We start from the raw sequence: 17303 nt of genomic DNA, 5'->3' as shown, positions 1-17303 counted from the left end.
AAATGAATTGTTTTTGTAATTTACTTTTCAGAGAGCTCATGGTTCGTGTATAGAAATGCAACTGATTTTTGTGTTGACTTTGTATCCTGCTACTTTCCTGAATTCGTATTAGGTCAAACGGCTTTTTTGTGGAGTCTTTCGTGTTTTCTACATATGAGATGATATCGTCTTCCAACAGAGACCATTTTACTGCTTTCTTTCCAATTTGGAAGCCTTTTATTTATTTATTTTTATTGCCTCATGGTTCTGGCTTGAACTTTCAGTACTGTGTTGAATAGAAGTGGTGAAAGTGGGCATCCTTGCCTTGTTCCTGATCTTAGAGGAAAAGCTTTCAGTCTTCCGTCATTGAGTATTATGTTTGCTGTGTGTTTTTCATATATGGCTTTTATTATGGTGAGGCACTTTCCTCCTATTCTAGTTTGTTGAGTGTTTTATCATGAAAGGGTGTTGAATTATGTCAAATGGTTTTTCTGCATCCATTGAGATGGTCATGTTTTTTCCCCCTTCATTTTATTGATGTGGCATATTACACTGATCGATTTTTGTATGTTGAACTCCCGTTGTATACCAGGAATAAATTTCACTTGGTCGTAGTGTATAATTCTTTTAATACGCTGTTCAATTCAGTTTGCTAGTACTTTGTTGAGGATTTTTTCATCTATATTCATCGAGGGTAATGGTCTGTAATTTTATTTTCTTTTAGTGTCCTTGTCTAGTGTTGGTATCAGGGTAATGCTGGCATCGTAAAATGAGTTTGGAAGTGTTCCCTCTTTTTCAACATTTGACAGAGCGTAAGAAGGCTTGTTTTTAATACTTCTTTATAGGTTTGGTAGAATTCACCAGTGCAGTCATCTGGTCCTGGGTTGTACTTTGTTGAGAGATTTTTTTTTAGATTTCTTGAAATATTAGTGACATATAACATATGTAAGTTTTCGAGTTCAAGATGATGATTTGTGAAAGGATTACCACAGTATGGTGAGTTAGCACCTCCATTCCCTCCCATAATTAACTTCTTTCTTCTAGTCATCACTTTTTTTTTTTTTTTGGTTTTTTTTTCCCCTTTTCTCCCCAAAGCCCCAGTAGATAGTTGTACATCATAGTTGCACATCCCTCTAGTTGCTGTATGTGGGACGCCGCCTCAGCATGGCCAGACTAGCGGTGCGTCGGTGCGCGCCTGGGATCAGAACCCGGGCTGCCAGTAGCGGAGCACGTGCACTTAACCGCCAAGCGACGGGGCTGGCCCCCGTCTAGTCATTACTTTTAAGATCTTCTCTCTTAACAACTCTTGAGTATATAATATAGTCTTGTTAATTATGTCATCGTGCTATACGTTAGATCCCCAGAACTTATTCATTTCACAGTTAGAAATTTGCGCACTTTGACTCACATCTCCCCATTTCCCCCACCCGCGAGGCCCTGGCAAACACCATTCCAGTCTGTATTCTTTTTTTTTTTTTTTTTTGTGAGGAGGACTAGCCCTGAGCTAACATCCGATGCCAATCCTCCCCTTTTTTCTTGAGGAAGACTGGCCCTGGGCTAACATCCGTGCTCATCTTCCTCTACTTTATATGGGACGCCGCCACAGCATGCCTTAACAAGCGGTGCGTTGGTGCATGCCCGGGATCCGAACCTGCAAACCCTGGGCTGCCGCAGCAGAGCGCGTGCAGTTAACCACTGCGCCACCGGGCGGCCCCGAGTCTCTATTCCTTTGAGTTGGGCTTTTTTAGATTTCACATATGTGTGAGAACATATAGTATTTATCTTTCTCTGTCTGACTTATATTGCTTAGCATAATGCCTCAAGGTCCATCTATGTTGTCGCAAAATGCAGGATTTCATTCTCTTGGATGGCTAAATAATATTCCATTGTATATTTCATGTATATATACGTATATCTCATATTTTCTTTATCTGTTTATCCATTGATGGACACATGGATTGTTTCTATGTCCTCAGTTTGTGAATAATGCTGAAATGAACATGGGGGTGCAGATATCTCTTCAGAATAGTGATTTCAATTCCTTTGGATATACAACCAGAAGTGGAATTGCTCGTTTATATAGTATTTCTGTTTTTATTTTTTTGAGAAAATTTCATATTTTTTCCATAGTGACTGTAACAATTTACATTCATACCAAAAGTGCACAGGGTTCTCTTTTCTACACAGCCTCGCCAACACTTGTTGTCTGTTGTCTCTTTGAGAATAACCATTCTAGCAGGTGTGAGGTGATATCTCATTGTAGTTTTGATTTCGTTTCCCTGATGATGAGTGATTACGAGCATCTTCTCATGTACCTGCTGACCAGTTTTATGCCTTCTTTGGAAAAGTATCTATTCAGGTCTTTGACCATTTTCATATTGTTTCGTTGGTTTCTTTGCTTTTGAGTTGTAAGAGTTTCTTATATATTGTGGATATTAACCCCTTTAGTTTGCCGATTGTTTCTTTTGCTGTGCAGATGCTTTTTAGATTGATGTCATGCCACTTGTTAAGTTTTACATTTGTTGCTTGCACTTTTGATGTTACATCCAAAAAAATCAATATCAAGACCGGTTTCATGGGGTTTTTTCTCTATATTTTCTTATAGTTGTTTCATATTTGCTGTCTTACATTTAAGTCTTTTATTCAATTTGGTATCATTTTTAGAGTGGTGTAAAATAGGGATCCAATTTCATTTGTCTGCATGTGGTTATCCAGTTTTCCCAACACCATTTATTGTAGAAACTATCCATTCCCCATGGAGTCGTCTTAGCTGACTCGTCAACTGTTAGCAAACTGTATGTGTGTGGTTTTATTTCTGCGCCCTTGATTCTGTTCTATTGGTCTATGTGTCTCTTTTTATACCTGTATCATACGGTTTTTATTACTATAGATTTGTAATAAAGTTTGAAATGGAATTGTGATGCCTTCAGGTTTTTCTTTCTCAGCGTTGCATTGGTTATTTGAGGTCTTTTGTGCATCCATATGAATGTTAGCATTGTTTGTCCTATTTCTGTGAAAAATGCCATGGGAATTTTAATAGGAATTGCATTGAATCTTGAGATGGCATTGGGTAGCATGGACATCTTAACAGTATTAATTTTTCTGATCCACGAACATAAGATATCTTTTCATTTCTTTGTGTCTTTGGTTTCTTTCATCAATGTCTTATAGTTATCAGTGTGTAGACCTTTCACCTTCTTGGTTAAATTTATTTATGAGTATTTTACTGTTTTTGATGCTATTGTAAATAGGATTTTTTTTTTTATATCTTTTTTAAATAGTTCATTGTTAGTGTACAGAAAGGTAACATTTCTATATGTTGATTTTGTCTCCTGCAGCTTGAGTGAATTTGTTTATTAGTCCTAACAGTTTGGGGGGGAGTCCTTAGGTATTTCTCTATATAAAATCATATCATCTGCAAACAGAGACCACTTTGTTTCTCCCTTTCCAATTTGGATGCATTATATTTCTTTCTCTGGCCAAATGTCTCTGGTTAAGACTTGTAGGACTATGTTGAAGAGTGGTATTGAGACTGGGCACCCTTGTCTTGTTCTTTGTCATAGCAAGAAAGCTTTCAACCTTTCACTGTTCAATATGATGTTAGCTGTGGGTTTGTCATGTAAACCTTTTATTATGTTCCTTCTGTAACCCTTGATTGAGAGTTTTTATCATGGTGGGGTGTTGAATTTTGTCAAACTGCTTTTTCTGCATCGACTGAGATTATTTTATGATTTTTATTTTTCATTCTATTAATGCGGTGTGTCACATTCATTGATTTGCATCATGTTGAACTTGATCCTGTTGTTTGACCCTTTTTTTGAGTTTAGATAGTTTTGTTATAATGTGTCTTGGAGAAGAAAGTTTTAGTTTGAAATTTTAGGGTGACAGATCGACTTCAGGACCTTGGATGTCTAAATCTCTCCCCAGATTTGGGAAGATGTCAGCTGCTATTTTTTTTTCTTTAGATCTTTTTTTTTTTTTTTTTTGGTGAGGAAGATCAGCCCTGAGCTAACATCCGGGCTAATCCTACTCTTTTTTTGCTGAGGAAGACTGGCTCTGAGCTAACATCTATTGCCAATTCTCCTCCTTTTTTTCCCCAATGCCCCAGTAGACAGTTGCATGTCATAGTTGCACATCCTTCTAGTTGCTGTATGTGGGATGCGGCCTCAGCATGGCTGGACAAACGGTGTGTCGATGCACACCCGGGATCCGAACCCGGGCCGCCGGTAGCAGAGCACACGCATTTAACCGCTAAGCCCTGGGGCCGGCCCAGCTGCTATTTTTTTAAGTAAACTTTCTTTTCCTTTCTCCTTGTCTTCTTCTCTGGTACTTTAATAATGCTTATCTGTTTCTTTTCACGGTATCCCGTAATTCACACTGCCTTTCCCCGTTCCCATCCATTCCTTTTTTACTTTTTGCTTCTTTGACTGGATGATTTCAAATGACACATCTTCTAGTTCACTAATTATTTCTTGTACATGGTTGAATCTGATTTCAAAGCTTGCTATTGAATTTTTCAGTTCTGTCATTTTGTTCTTCAACTCTAGAATTTCTGTTTGTTTTTCCTTAAAGATTTCTGTTTCTATGTTGAACTTCTCACTTGCTCATGCACTGTTTCCTTATTTCATTTAGTAGTCTATCTGTGTTTCCTTATAGTTTTATGAATTTCTCAAAGAGGGTTGTTCTGAAGCCTTTGTCACATAGTTCCTATATCTCCATTTCTTGGTCGGTCATTGCAGTTTTATTCTTTTTCTTTGGTGGTGTCATGGGTCTTTGAGTATTCATGATCCTTGTGGCCTCCATTGGTGTCTGCAAATTTGAAGAAGTAGGCACCTCTTCCACTCTTTACAGACTGGCTTTAGCAAACCAAAGCCTTCACAGTCAGCCCATCTAGGGGTCCTGGGTAGGCCATCTGGTGGTGTCCAGGGGCAGGCTTGCTGCTGGAGTCCTTGGGCAGCCTGGTACTGGGGTGAGTGGAGAGCTTGGGTCCACGGTATTGTGTCTGGCCCTGGGCACAGCTGGGACCCTGAGTTCATGCGTAGCTCCACTGGCGCCTGGTTTGGCAGGTCCTGATTGAGAGCTTGCAGCCACAGGAGTCATCCAGGGCCATGGGAGTTGGCCAGTGCTGGGATGAGCTGAGAGCCTTGGTTCACGGGAGCCTGCCAGGACCCTGGCGCCATAAGAGACAGCTTGTGCTGGGGTAGGCCAGAAGTCTGGATTCCTGGGAGCCTTCTGGGGGCCTGGGGCCACAGGAGCTGCCTGAGGCTGCAGGAGCCAGCAGGTGCTGGGTCAAGATGGAAGCCTGGGTTCATGGGAGCCTGCTGGTGCCTGGTGCCATGGGAGCTGCCTAGGGCTGCCTGAGTCAGCAAGCACCTGGGTGAGCGGGGGGCCTGGTTTTGTGGGAGCCTGCCAGGAGCCTGGTTCCATGAGAGCTGTCTACAGCTGCTGGAACTGGCAGGTGGTGTGGTGAGCCATGGGCCTGAGTTCCCAGTAGCCCCGAGGGAGCCTGATGCCATGGAATCTACCTGGGGTTGCTGGAGCCGGTAAGTGCTGCAGTGACCTGGGGTCCTGGGTTTGTGGGAGCCCACTACGTGCCCTGTTGCAGAAGCTGCCTCTGGCTGTGGGTGCTGCCTGTGGCTGCCTGTAGGCAGGAACTTGGGTGAGCCAGGGTCTGGATTCACCAGAGCCCACCAGGAGCCTGGTGCCAAGGACACCACTTGAGGTCACAGGAGCCACCTTGGGCTGCTGAAGATGGCAGCCCCTAGGCTGAGATGGGGGCCTGGGTTCCCAGGAGCCTGGTGGGAGCCTGGTGTCAGGGATGCTGCTTGAGGCCACCAGAGCTGGCATGCTCCAGGGTGAGCCAGGGGCCTGGATTTGCAGAAGCCTGCAGGGAGCCAGCTAGGTCCACGGGAGTCAGCCTGGGGCTGGGGCAGGCTGGCTCAGGGGTCTGTGGTGAAGTCAGGCATTCACTTTACACTCCTCTCGTTGGGAGGTGTTTGATTACTCATTCAGTCTGCTTGTTTGTTACTGGTCTGTTCAAGATTTCTGTTTCTCCATGATTTAGCCTTCATAGGTTGTTTCTAGGAATTTATCTGTTTTGTCTATGTTACCCAATTTGTGAATGTACAGTAGTTCAGAATAGTCTCTTCTGGTCTTTTTCTTTCTGAAGCATCAGTTGTAATGCCTCCTCTTTCATTTCTGATTTACTTTATTTGAGTCATCTCTCTTCTTTTTCCTCGATATTCTATCTAAGGGTTTGTCAATTTTATTTTTTTCCAAAAAATCAACTCTTACTTTTATTGATCTTTCATACTCTCTTTCATTTTTTCCCTCTCTCTTCTTGGTGACTTCCATCCTTCTGCTAACTTTGGGTTTCATTTTTTCTTTTTCTAATGCTGTGCGTTTTAAGTCAGGTTGTTTCTTTGACATCTTTCTTCTCTTATAATGTACAAGATTATCACTACAAACTTTGCTCTTAGTACTACTTTTGCTGCATCCTGTAAGTTTTGGTGTTTTTATTTTTTCTTTTTGTATGTCTGGAGCTATTTTCTAATGTCCCTTTTGATTTCTTCTTTGATCTAGTGGCTGTTTAAGAGTTTGTTGTTGAATTTCCATGTATTATGAATATTCCAGTTTTCCTTCTGTTATTGACTTCTAGTTTCATGCCATTGTATTTGGAAAAGATACTTGGTATGGTTTCAGTCTTCTTAATTTTGTTAAGACTTGTTTTGTGACCTAACACTTGATCTGTTCTGGAAAATAGTCTGTGTGCCCTTGAGAAGAGAGTGCGTTTTGTTGCTGTTCAGTAAAATGTTCTGTGTATGTCTGATAGGTCCATTAATGTTTTCATGTCTGCTGTTTCCTGATTTTCTGTCTGGATATTCTATCCATTGTTAAAAGTGGGGTACTGATGTGTTCTCTATTTGCAAGTTATGTAACTGAGAAGGCTCTAATATTGAGACTATATAAAGATCTCTTAGAACTCAATTATAAGAAACAAAGAAGCCAATGAAAATGGGTAACCAACTGGAATAGACATGTCTCCAGGAGATACACAGATGTCCAATAAGCACTAGGTTGATGCTCAGTATCATAAATTATTAGGAAAATGCAAATTCAAAGGATAGTGTGATACTATTTCACACTCAAAATGAAGGCTATACTCAACATAATGGAAAATAACAAGTGTTGATAAAGATGTGGAGAAAGGGAAACCCACATAACATTACTGGTGGGAAAGTAAAATGATGCAGCCACTGCAGAAAACAGCTTGGCATTTTTTAAAATCTTAAACCTAGAATTACCATTAACCTGGAGAGTCACATGGTAGGTATGTCCAAAAGAGCATTGGAAACATATGTTCAAAGAAAAACTTGTCCATGGACATTCAAAGCAACATTACTCACAATGGTCCAAAGGTGAAACAAACCCAAATTTCTATCCAGTTATCACTGCATAAACCAAATGTGGTCTATTCATAAGATAGGATATTATAGAGCCATAGAAAGGAATAAGGTACTGCTACATGCTCAGCCATGGATGAACCTTGAAACGTGTGCTCACTGAAGCTGTCCACAAAGGCCACAGATAGCATGATGCCATTTGAATGCACTGTCCAGAATAGGCAAATCCATAGGGGGAGAAAACAGATGAGTTGTTTCCATGGGCTTGGGTTAGGAGAAAATAGTGCGAATGAGTATGGGTTTGTTAGGGGGTGTTGAAAATGTTCTGGAACTAGAGAGTGGTGATAGCCACACAACATAATCATTGTACTAAAAGCCACTGAACTGTATACTTTAAAATGCTCTCAACGGTGTATTCTGTGTTAAGCAGATTTTCCTCGATAAAAATTTTAAAGTTTTTAAATTAATCAGGGTATTGATTAATTTTAACTTAGTTAATTTTAAGTTGGTTGGGACATTTAATAAGGGTAATTAACGGAGATATTAGGGGTAGGGCATGTTGTAGCCAAAAAAGTAAACGTCCGATGAGGACTATAGAAACAAGTCCTATGATTGTACAAGCAACAGTCTAAAATCCAGTCCGTTTCCATCGTCCCCAACTTGGAGGGACCAACCATGAAAGTAGGTCAGTGATCTCAGGGGCCTTGGGTATCTGTTCAAGATTTGGGTAATATTATGCAATATTTTAACCTCTTGGGCCATCTGGTGGTGGTAGGTTTGGACTTGTGTGTTGATGTACATTCAGCAAGTGGTTCCAGGAAAGGCACAAACCCCTCCTTCCTTAGCTGGTATAGACACTCTAGGGCCAGGCCGTTTTCTAAAACCATTTAGACAAGAGACTCATGAGACTGTTGTACAAGGGCTAGGATAGGGTCTTACGGAGTTGTAGTCCATGTTGGGTTAAGGTTGTCGATACTTCTTGGTTGCCTCAGTTACCTGATTTTGTGTGGGTAGGGCCACCGCACCTGTGCCCAGTCCAGTCAGTCAGTCCTAGTAGAACTGAACACCCAGTGCTATAGGACTGACAGTGTCTATATGGGTTGGTGGTAGCCAGTCAGGGCAGGAAACTCAGGGGAAGTTTCCTGCGACCTGAGGGAAGCAGGCTGAGAGACAGACAGTGATGCATTGCACAATGTAGCCTGGAGAAAGCTGCTCAGAGGGCTGGGGAAGAGAGATGCTCACTGGGTGAGAGCCTTGTGATATCAGCCCACAGTGAAACCCAAAAGTGGATGCTCCTGGTGTAAAATATTCATTAGCGGTCTTGGAGGTAAAACCAGTAATTTGCATCCATTGACTGGTTACCTGTGCTGTATGATTTCAGGGGGTATGGTTACAGTGTTTGTGGGCCGAGGGATGTTTGTGCCTGGGCACAAAATCACCAAGGTGGCCTCAAAGGCTACCCCAAAAGGACCCCTCAAGGAGCAGTTGGGGCAGAAAGTGGGTGGAGCATTTTGAAGGAAGCCTGGGGCAAAGATGATGTTGTTCGATGGAGTTGGCTACAACTGAGTCTCTCCGCAGGTTAAGCACTTCAGCTGGGGTACAATAGGTGATTGGAGGCCAAGTGACAGACCCTGCGACTACTGATTCCCAGTGCACGGGCAGCCCACTCAGCCCATTGGACATAAATGGTGGTGGTGTTTGTGAAGCATCTGGCTGGCAGTGTGGAAGGTATAGGGGACGTGTGGTGGGAGACGTCATGATACTGTCGGGAGGAGCTGTGTGTGAGATTACGGTGTTGAGGGGGAAGGACTGGAGGCAGGTGCAGTGGGTGTGTGACCAACAATGGTCAGTGAAGGGACAGCCGGTGGGTAACTGGGGAAAGCAGGGACCAGCAGAAGTCATGTGTTTAAAACAAGACACCAGGCCCAAATGGAGCCGCTTAGGCTAAGACCCACGTCAACAAGCTGAGACTTAATTAGACTTTTGGCCCTCCCAGGAATGGAATCTTAAACCAGTCAGTGGGGAATCGCCTGATGAGCAGCAGGTAGGTCATCTTCCTGATGGAGCCCTGCCATCCCCTAAAGGAAGGTAACCTTGCAGTAACCAACCCGCTGTTGTGTCTAGTGTAACTTCCTTGTTCCTGCTCCCTTCTGCCTATAAAAGTCCTTCATGTTGTCCAGCTCCTTGGAGCTCCTTTCTCTCTGCTAGACTGGATGCTGCCTGATTCATGAATTGTTGAGTAAAGCCAATAAGATGTTTAAAATTTACTCAGTTAAATTTTGTTTTGTAACAGTTTGGTGGCAGCAGTGGGATTCAAAGGACTCATCTGATGGCTTCGGAGATGAGAAACACAGGCATTGGTACCCGCAAAACCTTTGAGTTCTCCATCTTTTTCGCTGTTTCCGAGGGCCGTGGGTAAGTTCCTCTCGGATCTGAGATCCACTGTCTTTGTGTTGAGCTCCCGATCTAACTGGCTTTCCAGTCCAGGGTCAATGGGTCAGTCTAGACTGACAAGATGCTCTAAGAGAGCATCAGTCTTAGCCCTTGGTTAGTCCACAGTCCCCATTTGTTGGGGTCTGCTGGTTGAGTCTGCAGGCCCCTTGTGTTAGGGTCTGCTAGTTCAGTCCATGGTTCTTGCTAATGGAGAGGAGTGGAAGAAATGTGTGCTCCATGCACACCCAGTCTTTGAAAACTTCCCACGTGCATTTTACATGCATTTTGCCCTCCGTTGACTGTAGATGGGTTCTAAGGAAATGGTGAAGGCACAGTGAGGAGGAATTGTGGGTTTCTGCATGACTACCTCGAGCACTCGTCAACCTGAACAACCGCCCGGCGCTACCAGAACTGAAAGGCATCCCATCACCATGGATTGGAAGACTCCTTATTGTGACGGTGTCAACATTGTCCAAAGAGATCAACAAATGCAGTGCAGTCCTTATCGAAATCTCAAGGACATTTTGTGCTGAAATAGAAAAAAACCCATCCAAAAATTCTTATGGAATCTCAAGTAAGTTCAGATACCCGAAACAATCTTGAAAGGAGGTACTAAGTTGGAGGACTCATTCTTTCCTGATTGAAAACTTACTACAAATCTACAATATCGAAACAACATTGTCATGGCATAAAGACAAACACGTTGACCAATGGAAACAGAATTGAGAGCCCAGAAATTAACCCTCACCCATATGACCAAATGATGTTTGACAAGGGCGCGAAGATTATTCAATGGGGAAAAGACAGTCTTTTCAACAACTTGTGCTGGAAAAAGTGGATATCTACATGCAAAAGAATCAACTTGGACCCTTATCTAACACCATATACAAAGCTTAATTCCCAGTGGATCAAAGACCTAAATGTAAGACTATAATAGCCTTAGAAGAAAACGTAAGACAAAACTTGACAAAATAGGATTTGGCAATGATTTCATGGATATGACACCCAAGGAGCAGGCAATAAAATAAGAAGATACACATGCTGGACTTCATGAATATTAAAAAGTTTTGTACCTCAAAAGACATTATCAACAGAGTAAAAGCACAACCCACAGGGTGGGAGACCATATTTGCAAACCATGTATCTGACAAGGGCTTACTATCCAGAATAAATAGGGAACTCCTAAACTCAACAATAAAAAACAAACAACCCAAATGAGAAATGAACAAAGTACTTGAATAGACATTTCCTCAAAGAAGATCTGCAAGTGACCGATAAGCATATGAAAAGATGCCCAACATCAGTAATCATTAGGGAAATGCAAAGCAGAAACACAGTGAGAGACCACCTCACATTCATTAGGATGACATCTATCAAAAAAAGAAGAAAAAGAGTAGAACCAGTGTTGGCCAAGATGTGGAGAAGTTGGAACCCTTGTGCACTGTGGTAGGAATATAAAATATATAGTTGCTGTAAAAATCAGTATAACAATTCCTAAAAAAAACTAAAAATATAGTTATATAGGATCCAGCAATTCCACTTGTGGGCATATACCCCTGCCCAAAACAGTTGAAAGCATGTTCTCAAAGACATTTTTCAGCACCCATGTTCATAACATCATTATTCACAACAGCTAAAAATGGAAGCCACCCAAGTATTGTAACCGAGGAAGGGCTCGCTGCCCAATGCACCCCTTAAGCCAAACATGGGATACCCCCTCTTGTAGAAGGGAAAAAGCTTTATTACGTGGTTGACCAGCAAGGAGGCAGGAGACAAAGGTTAAATCTTTCTCCCCGATGGGCTATTGAAAAGGGCTTTTTAAGGGCAAAGCAGCAGGTGCAGGAAGGTTGGGGGCAGTCCTAGGCATTTTCTGCAAGCACAGAAGATGTTCATGTTCTGTCATACATCCCCCGTTCAAAAGGCAGTGTCCTTAACATCATCGACAGGGGAGTTCTTGGTCCCCCAGGTCATCCTCCAGTCACTTGTGCACTCGTGGTTTGAGTCTTGCCAGCCATCTTGTGGTCTCATTGGCTCAAACCAGTTGAAACTCGCTCAAGGAGCAAAAACGGAGTTTCTGAAAAACAACTCACGGCCCAAGATTAGATCCTTAGTAAACATCATATGAGACGTGGCTTAAGAAAGGAGTCTCCAGGGGACAGTTGATAAAAATCTGGCTGGGGCCCCATTTTATTTTGGGCTTGCTTTTGGGCCCGGTTATGGTTTCTGTCCAGGGTTGTATGGATAAGCAAAATGTGGAATATACATACAATGGCATATTATTCATCCTTAAAAAAGGAAGGAAATTCTAAGATATGGCACACCGTGGATGAACATTCATGATATTACTCTAAATGAAATAAGCCAGTCACAAAAATACAACCTTGTGTGATTTCCCTTCTATGAGGTTCCTGAAATCGCTAGATTCAGAGAGACAGAAAGTAGAATGGTGTTTGCCAGGGGCTGGGAGGAGGAGGAATGGGGGGTTATTCATGAATGGATATAGAGTTTCAGTTTTGCAAGATGAGAAGAGTTCTGAAGATGGATCGTGGTGATGATTGCACAGCAATATTAATGTCTTCAATACACTTAAAGCGTACTTAATGTACCTATGGGGCCTGATGACTTGTCCTGGCCGAGCACATGCTTGTGCTGTTGCACATCTTACCCCTCACTGTACAGTTGGCAAACTGGCCCAGGAAGAGGCAGGTACTGGCCCAGACCACAGGAGGTGGTCAGGGTCCCGAAGACTAGAGAGAGCTCCAGCTTCCTTGGCCAAGGCTCCACCCCTTCCCTCAGGTTTCCTTTGGCAATGAGAGGCATTAAGATCCTAGGGGATTGCTGCCCACCCCTCTCCATATGGGGTCATTTTCCCCTCATCATCGCATGTGCACAGGCACACCCACTCTCACTGACGTCTCATGTGGGGACCACGGAGGTGCAAGTCAAGAAAGAGCCGACACCGGGGAAGTGACAAGAGGCAGGAGGGAGAGAGGTTGCAGGCAGCTCTTCCACGGGGCAGTAACATCCGTTCTCCTAGATATGTGTCCTGGGGCGCAGAGATGGGCAGAGGAATGTGTAAGGTTCCTAGGTTTCTACCTGTTCCAGACCCATCCCTGGCCCAGCCTGGGGAGCACAGGACTGGGGTCCTGCAGTCCACCTCTGTGGGCACCCAGAACTGTGATGAGCCCATCCTCCCCTAGTGTAGGCATTGGGAACAGGAGAGAAGACCTCAGTGAGGGTCCTTCTATATAAAGTGGAGTGCATCCCGCAGGTGACTCCAAGCGTTCCATGTGCTTGCAACATGTCTGTTGGACTGGGTTCTCCGTCGATGACCTACTGTCATCAATGCTGAGAAAATGCTTTCCACCCCCTGGAGATCCTTTAGAACTGAGGAGGCTTGGGGGCTTGGGTGGATGAGAAATGGGGATAAGGAAGAAGATGCTAGAGCACTGGACAGGGAGAGTCCAGGGAGAAGACCAGTCCTTGTTGGACCGTCGGGGCCCTCATCTGGAGGGAGGGGAGATTCATTGTCCTGGTTGAGGTTGGATGCCTCAGGAGTGAAGAGGACACCTGGTGCAGGACAGCAAGATGGGGGGAAAGGTAGGCTCCCGAGATTGCTCCCACTCCCTCGAAGCCGACAGGTCCTGCTCCTTTACCCCTGGGACCCTGGAGAGCCTCTGCCTTGAGGACACCTGAAGAAAAGTTCCTTTCTGTTGGGTGGAGTTTCAGCAAGGGCTGCAGCGCTAGTGCTGGCCACCAGGGGGCGGGCAGCCTCTTGTGTCAGTGGTTGCCAGTGAGTTTTTGTTTTTATGTTTTTTCAGTTCTACTGAGACATACTTGATATACAGCACTGTGCAAGTTAACACTGCTGTGTGGTATATTTGAAAGTTGCTAAGAGAGTAGATCCTAAAACTTGTCATCACCAGGAAAAAAGCTTTTATTTCTGTTTCGTGATGGATGTTAACTAACCTTATTTTGGTAACCATTACATAATATATCTACATCAAGTCATTCTGCTGTAAACCTGGAATTTACACAGTGTCCACTGAACTTTTCTTGAGCACCTGGAGCAGCGAAGAGTCAAGCAGAGGTCTTTCTGGCTGTCCCCCTGCCTCAGAAACAACTTGTACCTCCTCTTACTAGGGTTCATCTCCACAATCAAAGTTGGTCTTAAGCAGGGGGAGGGGTGCAAGAGCTTCCCATGTACTCATTCAGCAGCTGTGCACTGAGCACTCACCCTGTGCCGGATGCCCTGGTGGGCCGAAGTGCAGGATGAAAATGACCAAGTGGTCCCTGCCTGCCAGGAGCTCACAATCTAGAGGGGAAAGGGACAAAAGCAAAGACATAAGAAAGAAAAGAGCAAGTGCTGTAGAGAAACACAGCAGGGGGTTGTGAGGGAGGGCTGGGGGTCACTGGGTAGGAGGGTCTGAAAGGCCTCACTGGGGTGACATTTGCTGGGACCAGAATGACAGGGGGGAGCCAGCCCTGCACGAGCCTGGTAGCAGTGTGTCAGGGAGAAGGTGCGACTGATGCAGAGTCTTGCAGGCAAGAGTGAGTTTGGCCGGAAGAGGTTAGAAAGGTGGCCAGAGTGGCTGGAGGGACCCTGGAAGGAGAGAACAGGAGCTGGGGTGGAAGGTAGGGCCAGGGCCTGGTGGGCTGTGTCAGTTACCTTTCCCTCTCTGACATCATTGCCCCAACCTTGCATTTCAAAACTACAAATGTTGACTCTCTCACAATTTGTGTGGATCAGCAATCAGGCACGTTTTAGCTGGGCGCCTCTGCCTCAATGAGTTTAACAGGTTGGGGCTGTGGCCTCAACTGAGGCTCGACGGGGGGGGGGAGGACTGGCCCCCAAGTTCACTCTCAGCCTTCAGGGTTCAATTTGGACAGAGAGCCTGAGTTCCCTTCTGTCTGTTGGCCTGGGCACTTCCTTGCTTCTCTCCTCGATGGGGCTCCACATTGGGCAGCCCCAAAACACCAGTATTTGATTCCTCAGTTCCAGGGATTCAACAGAGTGAGAGAGGACACGGAGTAAGAGGAAGTGAAAGACTTTTTTAGTTAAAATCTAGACAAGACAAACCGTCACCTTGGCTGTTATTATGTTCAGAAGCCAGGGACTAACCACTTAGTGGTTCCATAGGGAGGTGTATAACATGGGTGGGGCTTACTGGGTACCACTGTGGAGGCTGTCCACCTCATAGGCCAAGATGAGGCACTTGGGTCTGATTCTACATAAAGCAGCGAACAATTGAATGGTTTTATGCCACAGTAGGGCAATATCTGAATTTCCATTAGTTTCAACCCCCTCATGATGCTGACCTGAAAATGAGGCCAAGTTGGGTGTGACTGTCCCAATATCACATTCCTGGAACCCAGGCCTGTTTTGAGTGGTGGTCTGTGCTGCGTGTCACCCCTCATTATTATTCTTCCATCTCTAAGTTTGGGCCTTAGGTACATGTGACACCAGCCCACAGGTGTAATAGATATTATCTCATATACACTGGGTGACATTCCTAGGAAGTAGATTCTAGCCTGATCCCCATGGTACAGGTTGGAGACTGGGGAGGACCTGAGAGGCACAGTGACTTTCCCAGGATGCAGAACTGGTAAGAAAAAGGAGGTCGGCATTCATCTCTGTCTCCTCAAAGCTAGGACCCTAGTGAGGTTTCCAGGGAGCTGTGGCTAGGGCTGTGTGGGCTCCTTGTGTACAGTTCAGGAGATGACATGGGGGAGGAGGGTGAGCAGCCCGGGGCAGGGAGCAGCTCTGGGCAAGTCTGATTGAGGAAAGTGGCCCAGGTAATGGAATCTTGAAAAATGACCTCACTCCTTTGGTCATAGACCTCAACAGATCTTAGAACTCTGGTAACCAGGCACCCACAGACCCCCGTCCAGCTCACTTGACTGGCGACGGTCAACAAAGATGTTTAGTTGTTGTGTCCCGATTTTTGGAAGATCTGGGCTCAAAAGAGCCCAGAAAGAGAATCTTTTTCGTCGTTGCCGACGTTGGCTCAGCCCTCATGCCCGATGCCTCTGGGCATCGGGCAGGAGGCAGCGAAAGGAAACAACGGGGCAGCCCAGGAAAGGCTAGTGCAGGCCAGGACACAACTGTTGTTCCACCTGATCAGCCCCACACTCCTTGCCCCTCTTCGTGTGTGTGTGTGTCTGTGTGTGTGTGTGTGTGTGTGTGCATGTGTCTGTGTGGAGTGGGGAAGGCAGGGCATGAAGAGTGGGTCATTCCTAGGCAGGAGCTGGTAGTTAGGTGTCAGAAGCCTGGTGGATCTGTCATGTTCATACAGGGTCAAGGCTGGCAGCGTGAGAAGTTGAGCTCCTCTAGTCATATGTTACTGAGCCCTAGAGGTTTCATCTCTTTCCCTCCCTGACCACAGTTCTTTGCAGGGATGCCCCTCTGTGCCTGAACTGAGGAGCAGACTTTCTCTTGGGGGTCGGCCCCAGTGGCAGTGTGCAAGCAGCCCCTGATTCCTTCTGGCCCAGCTCCCGGGCAGTCTTTGCAGAACTCCACTCAGGAGGTGGTCGAGGAGCTGCCCAATGGTTTCGACTCCACCAACTCACTAGACAAGGGGCAGGTGCACGAGGCCACCCGCACCATCCAGTGCTGCTCTGAGATGAGAGCAGGAGCAGAGGGTCTCCACACTCAGGACCTTGAGACGCCGGGCTTGGACCAGAACTAGGGCGGGACCAGACTGGGGCTGTCCCTTTTTCAAGCTAAAGGGGATGTACATGCAGGTCACCTTGCCTGGTTCGGAGCTGAGCTGCCGTGACCCTCTTTCCCTTGCCCGGTGTGAGCTTCTGGAGGCCACTGAGGCAGCGCCAGAGGGTAAGGCGGCCTGCAGGCTGGGTATTCCCGGAAGGAAAGTGGGATCTTTCCTGTGTTTAGAAGGACACGTGGAAAGTCAGCTATGTGGGTGAACCTTTCCCTTTATCCCGCTGTAGCGCCAGCTGCAGAGCTCCAGCCGGCGGCAGAAGCAGGGCAGTGGACAGTGGTGGAGGTAGAGCTGGCTGCAGCTCCGTCAATACCACCCCCTCTAGCGCTGGAGCCAGCGTCCCCTCCCTCAGCAGTGTTGGAGCTGGAGCAAGGGCCCACGTCGGCTGCAGCAGGAGTGGGAGCTGCTGAGCTGGAGTCACCTGGACCATCACTTCTAGTGGGAAGTCCATCTCCACCTGTGGCCATTAAGGAGGGTGAGAAGAAGCCTAATCTCACCGCCTTCCCTCCTAAGCTGGTGGCGGAGCAGTTGACCGTGATGGATGTGGTGAGCAGCTGGGCTCTCAGGGCGGAGGGGCAGGCCTTCCCTCTGCCATCAGTGCCCCAGACCTGATCCGGACTCCTATGACCTGGGCCCAAATCCTGGCGCTCCCCCATACCAACCGTACGACCTGGGCAACTTTCTGAACCCCCAAGGCTTTGCTGTCCACCTGCAGACCTTAGAGGTGGACACTAACAGGACCTGCTGCACAGAGTGGCTGTGCCGG

The 17303-nt window shown here is 45.7% G+C and overlaps 1 long non-coding RNA gene across 5 annotated transcripts in view; it reads left to right on the top strand.

Moving 5' to 3' along the window:
• Window positions 1–16757, top strand: part of LOC131402894 (uncharacterized) — a 33403-nt gene extending 16646 nt beyond the window's left edge. The window contains exons 1-5 of one of the 5 annotated variants that reach the window (XR_009219050.1): window positions 9030–9110; window positions 9379–9426; window positions 9676–9797; window positions 13637–13793; window positions 16560–16757. This is a non-coding gene — a long non-coding RNA (uncharacterized LOC131402894). Of the gene's footprint in view, window positions 1–9029; window positions 9111–9378; window positions 9427–9675; window positions 10103–13636; window positions 13794–15653; window positions 15673–16559 lie in introns of those variants that run through there. The other 4 variants (XR_009219051.1, XR_009219053.1, XR_009219049.1 and 1 more) reach the window with 4 other exon arrangements.
• The last annotated feature ends 546 nt before the right edge of the window (window positions 16758–17303 follow it).

The sequence above is a fragment of the Diceros bicornis genome, unplaced genomic scaffold, assembly GCF_020826845.1.
Source record: "Diceros bicornis minor isolate mBicDic1 unplaced genomic scaffold, mDicBic1.mat.cur scaffold_326_ctg1, whole genome shotgun sequence".
Classification (NCBI taxonomy): Eukaryota; Metazoa; Chordata; class Mammalia; order Perissodactyla; family Rhinocerotidae; genus Diceros; species Diceros bicornis.
Note: the sequence above shows the minus strand (reverse complement) of the source record. Positions and strands in the feature narration are given on the sequence as shown.